This window comes from Ursus maritimus, unplaced genomic scaffold (genome assembly GCF_017311325.1).
Source record: "Ursus maritimus isolate PB19 unplaced genomic scaffold, ASM1731132v1 scaffold_9, whole genome shotgun sequence".
In the NCBI taxonomy this organism is placed as follows: domain Eukaryota; kingdom Metazoa; phylum Chordata; class Mammalia; order Carnivora; family Ursidae; genus Ursus; species Ursus maritimus.
The window spans coordinates 10549046-10563018 of record NW_024427107.1 but is presented as its reverse complement, the minus strand read 5'-3'; the positions used below and the strand labels follow the sequence as shown (position 1 = coordinate 10563018).

The following is a 13973-nucleotide window of genomic DNA, read 5'->3' as shown; positions in this document are numbered from 1 at the left end:
ACAACAGGTTAAATAAAGTAGAACATATAGAATCAGTGAATTCAAGGACTGAGTAATAGAACTATCCAATTCGAGCAACAAAATACGGGGGGGAGGGGGGCGGGAGGAAGACAGAGTAAGAGACTAACAGGACATCAAATAAACCAACACTCCCATTATAAAGGTCCCAGAAGACGACGGAAAGAGGCAGAAGAAAACTTATTTGACAAAACAATGGCTAAAAACTTCCCCAAGCTGGGAAAGGAAACAGATATACAGATCCAGGAACTTCAAAAAGTTCCAAATAACATGAATCCAAAGTGACCCACATCAAAATACATTATAAATAAATGTCAAAAATTTATTTTTTTAAAAGATTTTATTTATTTATCAGAGAGAGAGAGACAGCCAGAGAGAGCAGGAACACAAGCAGGGGGAGTGGGAGAGGAAAACGTAGGCTCCCAGTGGAGCAGGGAGCCCGATGTGGGGCTTGATCCCAGGACCCTGGGATCACGCCCTGACCTGAAGGCAGACGCTTAACGACTAAGCTACCCATGTGCCCCAAATGTCAAAAATTAAAAAAAAAAAAAAAAAAAACAGAGAGAGAGAGAGGGAATCTTAAAAGCAGGAGGAGAAAAACAGGTTATGTACAAGGGAACCTCCGTAAGACTATAAGCACATTTTTCAGCAGAAACTTTGCAGGCCAAAAGGAGTGCCATAATATAAAGAAAAAAACTGCCACCAAGCATACTCTACTCAGTAAAACTGTCCTTCAGAACTGAAGGAGCAATAGCAAGTTTTCCAGACAAGCAAAAGCTAATGGAGTTCATCACCACTAGATGTGTCTTACAAAACCAAAGGGAGGGGAGCATGGGTAGCTCAGTCATTAAGCATCTGCCTTCAGCTCAGGGCGTGATCCCAGAGCCCTGGTATATATAGCCCCACATCGGGCTCCCTGCTCTGCTGGGAAGCCTGCTTCTTCCTCTCTCACTCCCCCTGCTTGTGTTCCCTCTCTCGCTGGCTGTCTCTCTGTCAAATAAATAAATAAAATCTTAAAAAAAAAAAAAGAAAGAAAGAAAAGAAAAGAAAAGGAAAAGAAACCAAAGGGAGCTAATTACAGAAAAATATAAGAAAATATGAATCTCACTGTTAAAAATAAATACATTGCAAAATTCAGAATACTCTAGTGCCATAAAGATGCAATCATTTGCAAAACTAGTATGAATGCTAAAAAACAAAAATAAAAATAACTGTAAGTACAGTAATTTGCTGAAGAATACACAGAAAATAAAGTAAATTATGAAATCAAAAACATAAAAGATGGGGGGGAATGTAGAGATGAGGAGGCTCACTCTTGCCACTTTCACTCAACACAGTATTGGAAGTCCTAGCCAGAGTAATTAAGTAAGAAAAAAAAGGCATCAAAATTGGAAAGAAAGAAGTTAAACTGTCTCTATGTGTGGGTGATACATTATGTATAGAACACCTAAAGACTTCATCAAAAAACTGTCTGAACTAATAAACAAGTCCAGTAGAGTTGCAGGATAAAAAAAATCAATATACAAAAATCACCTGCTTCTATACGCTAATAAGCTAAAAGAGAAATTAAGAAAACAATTCCATTTACAAATGCATCAAAAAAATAAGGTATTTAGAAATAAATTTAATCAAAGAGGCAAAAGACCTGTAAACTGAAACCATAAGGATGAAAAAAACTGAAGACAATACAAATAAAGACAAAATATTCTGTGCTCACAGAGGAATTAATATTGTTAAAATGTCCATATTTCTCAAAGCAATCTACAAATTTAATACAATCTCTATAAAACTTCCAATAGCATTTTCGAAGGACTAGAATATAAAATCCTAAAATATGTATGGAACCACAAAAGACTCCAAACAGCCAAAGCAATCTTGAAAGAAAAACAAGCTAGAGGCGGCACACTTCCAGATTTTAAATTATCTTTCAAAGCTGTAGTAATCAAAAGGGTATGCTATTGGTATAAAAAAAAGGCACACAGTTCAATGGAACAGAAAAGAGAGCCCAGAAATAAACCCACACATGTGTGGTCAATTAACTTACGACAAGGAAGCCAGGAATATACAATGAAGAAAACAGAGTCTCTTTAATGAATGGTGGGGAAAACTGGACACACACATACAAAACAATGAAACTGGACCAATATCTTATATCATACACAAAAATCAACTCAAAATGGATTAAGGACTTGAACTTAAGGCCTTTAAAAACCCCTAGAAAAAAGATATAGATAAGCTCTTTGACATTGGTCTTGGTGATGATTTTTTTTTTGGATGTAACACCAAAAGCAAATGCAACAAAAGAAAAATAAACAAGTGGGAACTATGTCAAACTAAAAAACCTCTGCAGAGCAAAGGTAACAGTCAAGAAACTAAAAAGCAACTTACAAAACAGGAGAAAATATTTCCAAGTCATATACTTGATAAGGAGTTAATATCCAAAATAAAGAACTCCTACAACTCAAGAGAAAAATAAAATAAATAAATAAATAAATAAATCTGATTCAAAAATAGAGGATTCAAATAGACATTTTCCCAAAGACATACAGATGGCAAACAAGTATATGAAAAGGTGCTCACCTAAACATCATTAATCATTAGGGAAATGCAAATTAGAACAAGAATGAGATTATCACCTCCACCAGTTAGAATGGCTATTATCAAAAGGACAAGAAGTAAATGTCGGTGAAGATATGGAGAAAAAGGAACCCTTGTACACTGGTGGGAATGTAAATTGGTGCAGCCACTGTGGAAAACAGCATAGAGGTTCCTCCAAAAATTAAAAAAAGAACCACCATATGATCCAGCAATTCCACCTTCAGGTATTATCTGAAGGAAAAAACACGAACTTAAAGATATCTGCACCTCCATGTTCCGGGCAGCACCATTTAAAATAGCCAAGACATGGAAGCAAGCTGTGTTCACAAATGGATGAACAGATTTAAAAAAAAATGTGGTATATATACACAATGGAATATTTTTCAGCCATAACAGAAGAGGAAATCTTGCCAAGAAAATGTGAGACTACACAAACACACACAATGGAGTATTTTCAAGCCATTAAAAAAAACAAAACAAAAAAGGATACCTTGCTATTTGTGACAACATGGACAGACCCTAGGGTATTATGCTATGTGAAATAAGTCAAAGAGAATAACCATATGACCTCATTTATATGTGGAATCTAAACAACAACAAAAAAAACCTCATGGATACAGAGAACAGATGGGTGGTTCCCAGAGGTCGGAGGGAGGTGGGAAGGGAAAGGGATGGGCAAAATGGGCAAAGGGGGTCAAAAGGCACAAACTTCCACTTATAAAATAAGTCCTGAAGATGTAATGTACAGGCTGATGACTAGAGTTAATAATGCTGTCCTGTATATTTGAAAGTTGCTAAGAGAGTAAATCTTAGAAATTCTTACCACAAGGGAAAAAAACATGTGTGGTGATGGGTATTAACCAGACTTACTGAGATCATTTCACATTATGCACAGAGAATCATTACGTTGTACATCTAAAACTAATCCACTATAGCTCTATTACATTTGAATTTTTAAACATTTAAAAAATTAAAAAATATGAGGGGGGGGGCGGAAAGCCAAGTCTTAGTCTCAGCTCTACCACCAACTTAAAGTTTCTTTCCAGGGTTTCAACTTAATGTATGATACAGTAAACCAACAAAGTATCTTTTCTGTAAGACAAAAAATTTAGAACACATTTTTCTTTAAATATTTGCCACTACATGCTATGTTCCTGGAACTCTTCAACAGCAAAGGGCTTGAACGTTCTAGTACCATAAATTATTTTCAGAGGAAGGCAGCATATCAAACTATTCCCTTATTTCAACATATAAGTAGCCTAATTAGTTTCAATAATGCAGTACAAAACTTTTTTAATTAGCACAAGAACCAACAAATGAACATCAGGAACCTAAAGTACCCCTTAATCAGAAAGGGACACATTCCAAGACCCTTAATGGATATCTGAATTAGTGACAGCAACTGAAGCTATATGTACTATGCTTTTTCCTATACATACAGAACTATGATAAAGTTTAAAATACAGCTAGGCACAGTAAGAAATTAGTAACAATAAAACAACATACTGCAAAAGTTACATGAATGTGCTCTCCCTCTCTAAGCATCTTACTGTACTGTACCTGCCCTTCTTGTGATGATGTTAGACGATAAAATGATGAGATGAAGTGAGGTGAATGACATAGGCATTGTGACCTAGTGTTAGGCTACTACAGCTTCCAGACCACAGCTGACCATGCAGATGGGGGGGGGGGACGACTACTATACTACCATATGATAGCAAATTAAAAACCATCTTAAGGTCCTAAAACAGCATTTCTTCAAATTTAAAGTCCATAAGGATAAATCAGAAATGTTAATAAAGATTCCAGAGTCCTAGCCCAGAAACTGAAACTCGACGTTAAGTGCAGACTAGGGTTCAGAAATCTGCCCTCAACCCTTTGTATTCCAACAGGGTCCAATGGACTCAATTTTAATTTTAGAGTTCCTTTTCTCAGCAGTTCTATTTAGTGACTTTTATTCTTTCTTAGAGAGCTTCCAAAGGAAAAAGGAGAAAGAAAAATCTTTAAATATAGTAAAATCACTCTATCTTTTAAATATCATAAGTGTTCAACTGAACTTTTTTATAAATCTAAGGTCTATTATGGTATTTTAGTGAACTTGTTTTCCTCTATCTTGAAACGCCCATTTCATCAATCCAGAAATTAGTACATCAGAATTCATCAGTTATTGGCAACTATGCTAAAAAACTAAAAATAACAAAAAATAAGATCACCTAGAATGATGCAATACTGAAATAATTGCATTCTTTCATCCTTCAGTTTGTATTGCCCAGAGTACTGCTTCCTCTTTCAAGAACAAACTCTGAAGACATTATCTGTAGCTTGTTTTCTAAAAAAGTTTCCTTGAGCACTTGGAATTTTTCATTTTTCACCCATGATGGCAGAGAAAAGGAAACAGGAGGAAAACATTTATTAGACAAATCAGAAGACATGTAGCTATACCCTAGACTCTTATGATAATGAGGAAATTGATTATATAAGCAAATCACAGACCATGCATTTTCAGACCATATCCTAACTGAAATATTTCAAATTTAAAAGTAAGCAATATATTTGTAGTTAATAAAAGAAATAAAACTTTTCAGTCATTCAAAAGAACTTTACCATGCAATATTTTGAAACAAGTCCCTTGATCCTGTTTTACTGTTACCATCTTATATTCTTTCATATTTGTAGACCAAAATTTACTTGATATAGCTTTTAAGTGGCCAAATGAAGGTTGGCCTTTAAACAAATATGACTGGAAAGAAACAGTAATATAGTGAAATTTTTAAAAACTTATCACATTGATTATTCTAATTGGTGTTTATAATATAAGGTATAAATAAAAATTCTCTACAAATACAGAAGAAGATGGTCATCCTCTCAATAAAATCACGGACCATTACAATTTGCAGTACTGCATTTTGACAATGCAAGTACAAAAATTACCAGATGGTAACAACAGAATTAGAGATGTATTTGAGATGTAGAATCAGTACTGTATTTTGAAAACCAAGTTCATGAAGGAGAACCACAAGTAATGATAAGCTGTAACAGAAACATATTTGAAACCTGGGAACAATACATGTGCTAATTTCACTTATGACAACTGATGAGCAATTAGTTGTACTCAAAAAGATGCTGCCCATTTCAGCTACATATACTTTCAAATCCAGGAAAATTCAGAATAAAAACATGGGTTTTTTGGCATGCCAGGATCCAATGCTTAATTTCAGCTCAGGACATGATCTCAGAGTCATGATATTGAGCCCTGCATTAGGCTCCGTGCTGAGTGCAGAGTCTGCTTGAGATATCCTCTCTCCCTCGCCCTCTGCCCCTCCCCCACTCTCTCTAAATAAATAAAATCTTTAAAAACAGAAAAACAACAAAAACTCATGGGTTTCTTGTGTTCCAGTTATTAAAATTGTATTTCTGGTAAAACTGTGCTTCAACTGACCCTTTTACCTTCACTTGTGCAAATTTTTCTGAAGATAAACTAAAATATAAAAAATAAAAGAAGTGTCCATTGGGCTCAGACAGTAAACGGTGATGACCAAGTTTTATAATACACTAAGGAATAAAAAGCATTCTAGACAGTTCATAAATGATATCAATGAACTCACTTTGATAAGGTCATAACCGTCATCTAGAGCAATGGTTCTCAAACTTGGCTAATCATCAGATCAGAATTACTTGGGCAGTAGTTAAAAATAGCTTCCTAGGCTGACACAGATTTCATGGAAGGACTTAGGAACTCTTCTTTTTAATAATTATCCAGGGAGATTCTCATAAGCCATTGTGAAATGTGGTCATATAAATCTGTTAAGGAGAAGATTTTCCTCATACCTATAGGGTTCCATTTCTGACCGATTGGACTAGTAAAAATCCAAAGTTTGACAACACTCTCTGATAGTAAGGTTTTGAGAAACACTCATACATTACTCATGGAAGTGTACAATTTCCATACGGAGTAAGTTTGCAGTATCTTATCAAAATTATAAATGCAGATACCCTCCAACCCTGCAATCCAGGTCTTCAGTCCACAAATATACTTGCACATAAAAAGTGACATATTTAAAATCTTATTCACTGAAGCACCAACTGCAATAGCAAAAGACTTCAAACAAAGAAGAAAGTTCTATATACAATATTGAAAGGGATCTAAAATATCATTACCTGGAAAAACAAAGGGTGCTTTAGAGCAATATATAAACATGCTAACATTTGTGTTACAAGGAAGAGGGAGCTTAAAGATCTAGAAAAAGAAGTACAAACTAAACCTAAAGCTAGCAGAAAGAAATCATAAAGATTAGAATAGAGATAATAAACTAGAAAATAGAAAAAAAAACAAAAAAAATCAATGAAACCAAAAGTTGGTTCTTTGAAAAAAAACCAACAAAATTGACAAACCCTTTGCAAGACACAAACACATAAAAAGAAAATTCAAAATACTAAAGTGAGAAAATGGGAATATTCACATTGATTCTACAGAAATAAATTGAAAGCACTCTGAATGATTGTACACCAAAATACTGGATAACTCAGATGAAATGGACAAATTCCAAGAAACATTAAGCCTACCCAGAATAAATCACAAATATATTAAAAATCTGAATACACCTGTAACTAGTGAGAAGACTGAATCAATAATCAAAAATCTCCCAACAAATAAAATCCCTAAGCCTTAAGCTTCATTGGTGAATTCTACTAAACATTTAAAAAAGAATACCAATCCTTCTCAAAATTTGGCAAAAGTTGAAGGGAACACTTCCTAACTCATTCTATGAGGACAGCATTAACCTGATATCAAAGCCAGTCACTCCACAAAAGAAAATTACAGACCAACATCCCTTATGAACACTGCAAAAATCCTCAAAATACTAGCAAATGGAATTCAACAGCACACTGAAGGATTATACACCTTTCAACAAGTGGGATTTATTCCTGGAATACCATGGTTCAACATACAAAAAAACTAATCAGTATAATAGGTCTCATGAACAAAATGAAGGGTAAAAAACAAAAACAAAACACATGATCATCTCAATGGATGCAGAAAAAACATTAAATTTAACACCATTTTATGATTAAAAAAACAAAAACATTGAACAAAACAGAAACAGAAGAAAATTACATCTACTTAATAAGAGCCACATACGCAAAACTCACACCAAACATAACACCCAATGGTGAAAGACTGATTGTTTCTCCTCTAAGATCAGGAACAAGGCAAGGAAACCCACTTCTACCATTTCTATTCAATATAGTACTGGAAGTTCTAGCCAGAGGAATTAGGCAAAAATAAGAAATAACAAGCATCCAAATTGGGTAAGTATAATGATCGTGCAGATTATTTGATTTATATATCTAGGGTTTAGAAAAATATAAAGACTCCACAAAAAAAGTTGTTAGAACTAATAAATTCAGCAACATAGGGTACAGTCAGTGGATTTCTATACACGAAAAAGGAACAATCTGAATATTGTTATGGTCTTACAATAGCATCAAAAATAATACTTAGGAATTAATTAATGAATTTGTCAATTTAATCAAGCAGGTAAAAGCCTTGTACAATGAAAACTACAGGGGTACCTGTGTGGCTTAGTCAGTTAAGCATCCAATCTTGGTCTAGGTCAGGATCTCAGGGTCATGAGACTGAGCCCCAGGTCAGGCTCTGCACTCAGCAGGGAGTCTGCTTGAAATTCTCAACCTCTCCCTCCCCCTCTACCCTTCTACCCCTCTACCTGCTTCTGCTTCCACATGCACGTGCGCGCTCTCTCTCCCTCTCTCTCTCTCTAAAGTAAAAAAAGAAATCTTTAAACAAAAACTACAAAACACTGCTGCAAGAAATCAAAAAGAATATATAAAATGCAGCACATCCCATGTTCATGGATTGGTAGACTTAATACTGTTAAAATGAGATCACAGTGATCTCAAGATTCAATGCAATCCTTATCAGAATCACAGTAATTTTTTTCCAGGAATAGAAAAACACATCCTAAAATCCATATGAAGTTTCAAAGGACTCAAATATCCAAAACGATCCTGAAAAAGAACGAAAGTGGAAGACTCATACTTCCTCATTTCAAAACCAACTATAAAGCTACACTAATCAAACGGTAGGGTATTAGCATAAGGCATATAGATCAATGGAAAAGAAGAGAAAACCTATAAATAAACCCTCACACATATGGTTAAATAATTTTTGACAAGAGTGCCAAGACCATTCAATGAGTAAAAGTCTTTTCAACAAATAGAGAAAATTGGACATCCACGTGCAAAAGCATGAAGGTGGACTCATACCTAACACTACAAAAATTAACTCAAAATGGGTAAAGGACCTAAACTTAAGACGTAAAACAATAAAAACTCCTAGAAGAAAACACAGGACGAAAGATTCATGACTTTGCATTTACCAGTGATTTCTTTGGACATGATACCAAAGGTACAGGTAACAAAAAAAAAAAATCTAGACACACTAGACTTCATGAAAATTTTTAATTTTTGTACATGAAAAGATAGCATCAACAGAGCAAAAAAAAGCAACCCACAGAATGGGAGAAAATATTTGCAAATCATATATCCAATAAGGGATTAACATCTAGAATATTTAGAGAACTATAAAAACTCAACAAGGAAAAAAAAACTGGCAAAGGACTTGAATAGACATTTCTCAAAAAAAGATACAAGAATGGCCATAAACACATGAAAAGATGCTCAACATCATTAATCATTACAAAAATTCAAATCATGGGGCGCCTGGGTGGCACAGCGGTTGGGCGTCTGCCTTCGGCTCAGGGCGTGATCCCAGCGTTGTAGGATCGAGCCCCACATCAGGCTCCTCCGCTGTGAGCCTGCTTCTTCATCTCCCACTCCCCCTGCTGTGTTCCCTCTCTCGCTGGCTGTCTCTATCTCTGTTGAATAAATAAACAAAATCTTTAAAAAAAAATGCAAATCAAAACTAGGAGATACCACCTCACACCCATTAGGATGGCTACTATCAAAAAAAAAAAAAAAAAAAAAAAAACAAGTATTGAGGGAAAATTGGTCAGATACATGCAAAAAACTAAATCGGACCACTTCTCACACCATACACAAAAAATAAACTCAAAATGGATTAAAGACCTAAATGTGAAATCTGAAATCATAAAAAAAACCTAGAAGAGAGCACAGACAGTTATGGTTCTAACATGAGCTATAGCAACATTTTTCTAGATAAGTCTCCTGAGGCCAGAAAACCAAAACCAAAAATGAACTGTTTGGGACTACCTCAAAATAAAAGATTTCTGCACAGCAAAAGAAACAATCAACAAAACTAAAAGGCATCCTACTGAATGGGAAATCTGGGTATCTGCAGATTACACACCTGATAATGGATTAGTATCCAAAATATATAAAGCACTTAAACAACTCAAAGCCCAAAGAATAATTCAATTTAAAAGCAGACATTTCTCCAAAAAACACATTCGGATGGCCAACAGACATATGAAAAGATGCTCAACACCACTCATCGTCAGGGAAATGCAAATCAAAACCACAATGAGATATCACTTCACACCTATCAGAATGGCTAAAATCAAAAACACAAGAAAAGACAAGTGTTGGCCATGATGTGAGAAAAAGGAACCTTCCTGCACTGTTGGTGGGAATGCAAACCAGAGCAGCCACTCTAGAAAACAGGATGGACTCTCAAAAAATTAAAAATAGAACTACCCTATGATCCAGTAATTGCACTACTGGGTATTTACCCAAAAAATACAAAAACATGAATTCTAAGGGATACATGAACCCCTGTGTTTACTGCAGCATTATTTACAATGGCCAAACTATGGAGGCAGCCCAAGTGTCCATCAATAGATGAAGATGTGGGATGTATACACATACATACATACACACACACACACACACACACACACACGAATATTATTCAGCCATAAAAAAGAATGACATCTTGCCATTTGCAACAACATGGATAAAGTTAGCAAAGTAAGTCAGAGAAAGACAAATACCATACGATTTCATTCATATGTGGAATGTGGAATTTAAAAAACAAATGAGCAAAGGGAAGAAAAAAAGAGGCAAACCAAAAAACAGACTCAACTATAGAGAACAAACTGATGGTTACCAGAAGGGAAGTAGCTGGGGGGATCGGTGAAATTGGTGATGGGGATGAAAGAATGTATTTGTCCTAATGAACAATGGGTGATACATGGTATTGTTGAATCACTATATTGTACACCCAAAACTAATATAACACTGTATGTTGACTATATTGGAATTTTTTTTAAGTATCAATTAGCGGGGATATGGAAAAATTGGAACCCTTATGCACTGTTGATGGGAATATAAAATGGTACAGCCACTATAGAAAACAGTATGGTGGTTCCACAAAAAAAAAAAAAAAAAATTAATTACCATATGATCCATCATTCCACCTCTGGGTATACATCCAAAAGAATTAAAATCTGTGTCTAAAGAGATATTTGTACACCCATGTTCACAGCAGCAATATCCACAAAAGCTCAAATATGGAAGTAATTCAACTGTCCATCTATAAATAAATGGACAAGACCATGTGGTATACACATACAATGGAACATTATTCAGCTTTAAAATGGAAGGAACTTCTGCATCATGCTGGATGAATCTTGAAGACATTATGTTAAGTGAAATACACCAATCACAAAAAGACAAATACTGTGTGATCCCACTTATATGAGGTACTTAGTCAAAATCATAAGGTATAATGGTGGTTACAAAGGGCTGGGGGAAGGAGAGAATGGGGAGTTACTGTCTAATGGGTATAGAGTTCCCATTTTACTAGATGAAGAGTTTGTTAAGGATGGATGGTGGTAATGGTGTACAACACTGTCAATGTATATGAAATGCATCCTTAAAAATGGTTGAGATGGTAAATTTTGTTATGTGTATTTTACCACAATAAAAAAAGGAAAGAGGAAGGGGGAGAATATATGTTTGTTTGTATAGGTATCAAATAACCCTGGATGGATACCTAAGAATCATAAAAACACTGGCTCCTATAGGAAGGAAATGTGGTTGGCTGGAGGACCTTTAGAGGAAGGAGACTACACTGCACACTTTTTTTATTGCTTACATTTCGAGCCATGTTACTGCTCAAAAGGTTACTACTAGCTCCTCATAAATATACAAATAATGTTGGCAGCACTTGGAAAGAAATTAATAAATGCTAATATAACTATTACTATATACAGGACATATTTTAAAGTTGTTCAGAGGAATTTTTTTTTTTTTTAGAAAATCGTGGCATTTACTACCTTAAAAAGTACCTAAATCTGGCAAAAACAGGAAAAAAAAATAGTTGAGTCATGTTTAATTTAAGGAATGGATTTACTGATGAGTACATTCAACTGCCAGCTATTTATAAACTCATCCTCTTCTGGTAAAGATTTTTGTATCCTTATAATGCTCAAAATAACTAAAAATTAATGTTGTCGAAGTTAAATTTGTATTATAATGGACTATTTCCTGAACATTTTAAAAGACATTCCACTTCCTTATTTTCATTCTGTGGCACAAACCACTTGATCTATACTATTTCCGTACCATTTAAAGGACAAAAATTTATAGAACTAAATTGGTAACAGAAAACATGAACAACTTTTTTTTTTTAACCGTTTGCCCTCAACCTCAAATAGAAAAGGTAAAGATTGGAAAATCTGAATTTCAATCACTTACATATACACTGAAGATAAAGCTAACAGCCTGCAGCTGTTTTCAATGTAATTTTCCTTTTTAATCAATTGTTTTTTTTTCTTTCAAATACGCAGATGTTAAGAGTTTGGTAAACCAAATGTACTTCTGAAGTAATGTACTACATAAAAAAAAAAATCACAGTAAATGCGTATGCAGGTAATATATACAGACTAGATAACCTAGAAATTCCTTTCAAAAACGGGCACATTGGAAGACTCCATGATTAAATAATTCCACTTCAGTGAAAAGGAAAACTTTCCACATCAATATGCCTTCACTTTCCCATTATTACAAGGAAATCCTGAAACGAAAACTCTGAGTCATTACATCTCAAGGGATTTTCCTTCTGCACACACCCTTCTGGAACGTTGCTCCCTTTCCTCCAACTTCTCCAGGAATAGGCGCGCAGCGAACAAACCCTCCCCACCCCCTTCCAGAAAGTCAAGGCTCGGCCCACTCAACAGACAGACACCTCCTTCCTCCTTCCAAATCCAGGGCGGTCCGATTAAGCCACCCAGGAAGGTGACTGGGTACAGTCCAAGGAACGCAGAGCACCGTGACGAGCCACAGCCAGCCGCTCTTCCTCCGCCGGTCCCGAGGGATCTCAGCCAAGAGGAACAAGAACGGCCGAGACCGACCAGAACGACGAGTCCGAGCTGAGGCGGCAGCTGACGGCGTCGCCGCGGACCGGGCCTCAGGGCTGTCCCTAACCCCGCCGACCTCCCGCCGTCCCCCCACCCCCTCGCCCCTCGCCCCCGTCCCGGGCGGGACCATGAAACCCACAGGGTCGCAGGCAGGGCGCGCTGCTGGGGCAAACTTTCGCCCTGGACCCCGCGGGGAGCCAGGAGGGGCGCGGAGACCCCTGAGGAGAGGGCGTCGCCACCGCTACCCGAAAACCGCTGAGCCCAAGACGCTCTCCGCTAGGTGCCCCGTGGCTCCCTCGCCTCTGCCCCTAGTCCCCGCACCCGGGACACGGCCTGAGCGCCCCTCTCTTCCCAGACCGCTGCTCACCTAGGCCACAAGGACCCGCTCACCGCCGTTGCCGCCGCCTCCGGTAACTGGCACGGACTTCCGAGACCCGAAGACAGAAGAGCCGCGCGCGCCCGAGGACCGCCCGCGAGGCGCGTCACGGTGCCGCCCCCGCCTTCCGCCCGCGCAGGCGCGCGGATCCCGGTCAGGTGACCCAGTCCCTATGGTAACAGGGCAGCGGGGGTGGGGGCGGGGTGAGGGGGGCGAGGCGTGGGCCACTCCTGCTAGTGCTAGGGTTGGGTAAGGTAAAGCCGCCCACCCGCTGCCAGTGGTTACGCTCCCCACCTTCTCCACCTTCCCCAGGGGTAGTGCGGGAGGGCCGTGCCACCTGCCCTCTACTGTGTTCATCTGTGTTTAAGGTCCTTTGGTTCCCATCACCTCCAATACAAAGAGAGTCCTGAGAACCTATCCTTTGGAGATTTCCTTGCCAGCCTTGAACTACCACCGCTTTACTCCTACTCATCTCGACCCTCTCACTTTACCGCTCCACTCACAGGCTCAGAAACATTGCTTCCACTAATCCTTCTCAACTCCTTCCCTGTTACAATTTTTTTCTTTGGCTTTTTTTACTCTTTGTCCATCTGAGCGAAAGTTCATTGGCTGTTCAAGGT

At 37.4% G+C, this 13973-nt stretch overlaps 1 protein-coding gene across 2 annotated transcripts in view; it reads right to left on the bottom strand.

The window, feature by feature from the left end:
• LOC103677454 (syndecan binding protein) overlaps positions 1-13481 on the bottom strand; it is a 37545-nt gene extending 24064 nt beyond the window's left edge. For both annotated transcript variants that reach the window (XM_040625522.1, XM_040625523.1), the window contains exon 1: positions 13345-13481. The gene's annotated coding sequence lies outside the window, so the exon portion shown is untranslated. The remainder of the gene's footprint in view (positions 1-13344) is intronic.
• Positions 13482-13973: the final 492 nt, after the last annotated feature.